This window comes from Bos mutus, chromosome 2 (assembly GCF_027580195.1).
Source record: "Bos mutus isolate GX-2022 chromosome 2, NWIPB_WYAK_1.1, whole genome shotgun sequence".
NCBI lineage: Eukaryota > Metazoa > Chordata > Mammalia > Artiodactyla > Bovidae > Bos > Bos mutus.
Genome location: NC_091618.1, coordinates 62,902,895 through 62,908,607, shown reverse-complemented (window position 1 = coordinate 62,908,607; position 5,713 = coordinate 62,902,895).

The window sequence follows — 5,713 nt, the reverse complement described above, 5'->3', positions numbered from 1 at the left end:
GAAAGGAAAAGCTACCCACTCCAGTATTCTGGCCTGGAGAATTCCGTGGACCATATAGTCCATGGGGACACAAAGAGTGGGATATAGTTGAGGGACTTCCACATTCACTTTCACTGTCTTGGTCAAGATTTTGCCTTCAAATGCAGAGGCTGCCAGTTTGATCCCTGGCCAGGGGATCTAAGATCCAACATGGCTTGCAGTTAAAAAAATAACACATAAAACAGAAACAGTATTGTAACAAATTCAATAAAGACGTTAAAAAAAAGAGGCTGGAGGAGGTGGGAGACCACAGTTCTGCAAGTTCCTTGCTATGAACATGGGATGGGGGGTGTCCCCTACATCACTCCATCCAGCAGAGTGCCTGCCACACAGCAGTGTGGGCTCAGAATGACTGTTGGTGAAGAAAATAGAAAAGAATGAATAAATTCTGATGCAGAGCCCCTGAAAATCAGCCCACTTTGGGGCTGATTACGTCTCTGTTGAGGCAGAGTCAAGCAGTGGTTTAGGGCACAGGTTTGAGTCAAAACACTGGCCTTCAGATTCTTTCCTGGACAAGTTAATGAGTCTCTCCTGCTCCAGTTTTCTCCTTCCTGAAACTGGGCTGTTGATGGTGCCTGAGCAGGGCTGTTGGGAGCATTGGTATCTAGACCCTAAACAAAGCTGGGTGCAGGGGTGATGCTGGACATATCAGCGAGTCCTTTCTTCATTCATTCTGGTGGGTTTTGTTGTTTTTGTTCAGTCACTAAGTTGTATCTGACTCTTTGTGACCCCATGGACTGCATCATGCCAGGCCTCCCAGTCTGTCACTATCTCCAGGAGTTTGCTCAAATTCATGTCCATTGAGTCAATGGGTTTCTTTATTTATTATTAAACTCCATGGAGGAAGTGAATGCTGGACCTATAACTGGTCTGCATTTCCCAACCACTCAAGAATGGGACCAGTGATCTGTGCAACTTCCTTCTGTCTACAGTCATGTGAGGAAAGTCGCTGGGGGCCACGCTCAAGCTGGTCTCTAAAACCACTCTTCTTATCCTCTGGGTGCTCAGCCTCTGCCTGCAGCAAAGGGTCAAGTAGAGGGCTCTAAGGCCCTAGGAAACAGTGGGGCCCCCAGATGGAGGAACTTTGGTCCTTGAATGACCACATGGAACATAGCCTGGCAGCCCAGATCAGCCTGAGACACAAAAGAAAAATAAACCTTTATTGTGTAAAGCACTAAAATCCCGGGGAAGGGGTGGAGTGATGGAATCTAGCATCACTTACCTAATATGACCATAACATGAGACTATGAGTGTAAAGGGATATAGCCTATCCCTTCTCCAGGGGATCTTCCCAACCCAGGAATCAAGCTGGGGTCTCCTGCATTGAAGGCAGTAGTCAACTCTTCCCAGGGCATCTTCAACTTAATCCTTTTTTCCTAATAATTATTATCTGGTAAGATTGTGTGTTCTATTCTTAGTAGTCTTCTTTTAAATGTTATCATTTGGCTACTTCACAGACAGTTCAGTTGGTCTACCATCCATTCTTCTAATTCATAAGCTACTAACAACCTAAGAAAAAATGGTACCCAAAGTGCTCCTTAGAACATGTGATTTCATCTGTTGGGAGAGTGTGTAATTTCCTCGGGTCTGTCTCACCACAGCAAAGATTTGAAATAGCAGACAGGTGTTACAGCTCGGGTAAAGCTCAGAGTTTTATTTGGCAAACAAAGGATAATATGCCCTTCAGGCGTGAGGGTGGGCCGACCCCAAAGAGGAGGCCTCAATCCATCTCGGCTTCCTCTTTTTATACGTTTTTGTCTCCTCCCTCCCAAGCCTGCCCAATGCAAACTGGGCTAGCCAGGAAGGCTGTTTGTTTCACCCGAGGTTCTTACTCCAGTCCATGGGTTTTCTTTTGTTCCATTTTCATGGGCTTTTCCCTTTCATTGTCTTTTAGCCACTGTCATTTTGGACTCCATTTTTACCTATCTATTCTAACTACCTAACACATCCACCCTTTGACATGGTCCAAGGGAAGAGTTAAGACATGGCTGAGATGGGGATGGGATGACCATCATACCTGACTTCACCAAGGGGATGAAGAATTGGGAGGTATCCAAAGAAAACCCTAATTCAAAAGTATACATGTGCCCAAAGTTTATTGCAGCACTATTCATAATAGTCAAGACCTGGAAGCAACCTAAATGTCCATTAACAGCTGAATGAATAAAGCTCTGGTGTATATATATATGTGTGTGTATATATAATGGAATATTCAGTTCAGTTCAGTTCAGTCGCTCAGTCGTGTCCAACTCTTTGCGACCCCATGAATCACAGCACGCCAGGCCTCCCTGTCCATCACCTACTCCCGGAGTTCACCCAAACTCATGTCCATCCAGTCGGTGATGCCATCCAGCCATCTCATCCTCTGTTGTCCCCTTCTCCTCCTGCCCCTAATCCCTCCCAGCATCAGGGTCTTTTCCAATGAGTCAACTCTTTGCATGAGGTGGCCAAAGTATTGGAGTTTCAGCTTAAGCATCAGTCCTTCCAATGAACACCCAGGACTGGTCTCCTTTAGAATGGACTGGTTGGATGTCCTTGCAGTCCAAGGGACTCTCAAGAGTCTTCTCCAACACCACAGTTCAAAAGCATCAATTCTTCAGTGCTCAGCTTTCTTCACAGTCCAACTCTCACAACCATACATGACCGCTGGAAAAACCATAGCCTTGACTAGATGGCGCTTTGTTGGCAAAGTAATATCTCTGTTTTTGAATATGCTATCTAGGTTGGTCATAACTTTCCTTTCAAGGAGTAAGCGTCTTTTAATTTCATGGCTGCAGTCACCATCTGTAGTGATTTTTGGAGCCCCTCAAAAATAAAGTCAGCCACTGTTTCCACTGTTTCTCCATCTATTTCCCATGAAGTGATGGGACCAGATGCCATAATCTTAGTTTTCTGAATGTTGAGCTTTAAGCTAACGTTTTCACTCTCCTCTTTCACTTTCATCAAGAGGTTTTTGAGTTCCTCTTCACTTCCTGCCATAAGGGTGGTGTCATCTGCATATCTGAGGTTATTGATATTTCTCCCGGCAATCTTGATTCCAGCTTGTGCTTCTTCCAGCCCAGCGTTTCTCATGATGTACTCTGCATATAAGTTAAATAAGCAGGGTGACAATATACAGCTTTGACGTACTCCTTTTCCTATTTGGAACCCAGTCTGTTATTCCATGTCCAGTTCTAACTGTTGATTCCTGACCTGCATATAGGTTTCTCAAGAGGCAGGTCAGGTGGTCTGGTATTCCCACCTCTTTCAGAATTTTCCACAGTTTATTGTGATCCACACAGTCAAAGGCTTTGGCATAGTCAATGAACCAGAAATAGATGTTTTTCTGGAACTCTTGCTTTTTCCATGATCCAGTGGATGTTGGCAATTTGATTTCTGGTTCCTCTGCCTTTTCTAAAACCAGCTTGAACATATGGAAGTTCATAGTTCATGTACTGCTGAAGCCTGTCTTGGAGAATTTTGAGCATTACTTTGCTAGCGTGTGAGATGAGTGCAATTGTGCAGTAGTTTGAGCATTCTTTGGCATTGCCTTTCTTTGGGATTGGAATGAAAACTGACCTTTTCCAGTCCTGTGGCCACTGCTGAGTTTTCCAAATTTGCTGGCCTATTGAGTGCAGCACTTTCACAGCATCATCTTTCAGGATTTGGAATAGCTCAACTGGAATTCCATCACCTCCACTAGCTTTGTTCGTAGTGATGCTTTCTAAGGCCCACTTGACTTCACATTCCAGGATGTCTGGCTCTAGGTGAGTGCTCACACCATCGTGATTATCTGGATCGTGAAGATTTTTTTGTACAGTTCTGTGTATTCTTGCCACTTCTTCTTAATATCTTCTGCTTCTGTTAGGTCCATACCATTTCTGTCCTTTATCGAGCCCATCTTTGCATGAAATGTTCCCTTGGTATCTCTAATTTTCTTGAAGAGATCTCTAGTCTTTCCCATTCTGTTGTTTTCCTCTATTTCTTTGCATTGATCGCTGAGGAAGGCTTTCTTATCTCTTCTTGTTATTCTTTGGAACTCTGCACTCAGATGCTTATATCTTTCCTTTTCTCCTTTGCTTTTCACTTCTCTTCATTTCACAGCTATTTGTAAGGCCTCCTTAGACAGCCATTTTGCTTTTTTGCATTTCTTTTCCATGGGAATGGTCTTGATCCCTGTCTCCTGTACAGTGTCATGAACCTCATTCCATAGTTCATCAGGCACTCTGTCTATCAGATCTAGGCCCTTAAATCTATTTCTCACTTCCACTGTATAATCATAAGGGATTTGATTTAGGTCATACCTGAATGGCCTAGTGGTTTTCCCTACTTTCTTCAATTTAAGTCTGAATTTGGCAATAGGGAGTTCATGATCTGAGCCACAGTCAGCTCCCAGTCTTCTTTTTGCTGACTGTATAGAGCTTCTCCATCTTTCAGCCAGAAAAAGGAAAGAAATAATGCTATTTGCAGTAATATGGAAGGACTTAGAAATTATCATACTAAATGAAGTCAGACAAAGAAAAATATAATATGGTATCCCTTATATGTGGAATCTAAAAAAATGATACCAATAAACTTATTTACAAAACAGAAACAGACTCACAGGTGTAGAAAACAAACTTATGGTTACTGAAAGGGATAGTGGCAGGGAGATAAATGAGGAGTTTGGGATTACCAGATACACACCATGATATATAAAATGGAGAAAAAATAAGGTCTTACTGTATAGGATGGGAAATATATTTAATGTCCAATGATAAACCATAATGGGAAAAAATATGAAAAATGATGTATATATATGTATAATTGAACCTCTTTGCTGTACAGCAGAAAATAACATAACACTGTATACCAGCTATATTTAAATTTTATAAAAAGAAAAATAATTGGGAGGAAGGGCACCCCCACAACCTACCTAGACATACTGGATATTCCTTCCAAGCTTAGAGCAGCATCTCTTCCAGGACATGCTTCCTCCTTACCTCTGGCCCCATCACCCCCTCCCCTGAGCTGCCTGCACAGCCCTGGAGTCCATGGCAGTCCTTGGAGCAGATGAACGTGGGTCGGAAGTCCAGCTCTGCTTCTGACCCACTGTGTGTCCTTGAGTAGACTATTCAGCTTCTCTGAACCTCAGCCTCCTTATGGTCAATACAGAGATTTTAACAACTGCCTCAAAAAGTACACTGAGCATTAGGCAAGTTTAGAAAATGTCAGAGAGCAAAAACTTCCTCTGCCCTCTGATGTTCAGTATTAAGGAGCCAGAGAATTAAATGAACAGAAAGATTAGCAGGAGAAAAGGCAGGTTTTTATTCTCTCCTGCACACAGGAGTTCACAGAAAAATGTGACTCAAGGAGACAGAATTTGGGATTTATATAGGTGGCTCAGATGGTAAAGAATCTACCTGCAATAAAGGAGACCTGGGTTCAATCCCTGGATCAGGAAGATCCCCTGGAGAAGGGAATGGTAAACCACTCCAGTATTCTTGCCTGGAGAATCCCATGGACACAGAAGCCTGGTGGGCTACAATCCATGGGGTCGTAAAGAGTCGGACACAACTGAGAGACTATACTTATACCATCTTCATAGGGGAAGGGGCAGGAAAGAAGGGCCCTTGAGGAAAACAAGTCATTTGTTTTCCTGAATGACAAGTGGGCCCTCAGGAGAACTGGGAGAGGAGGGGAGGGGAATTTTGTA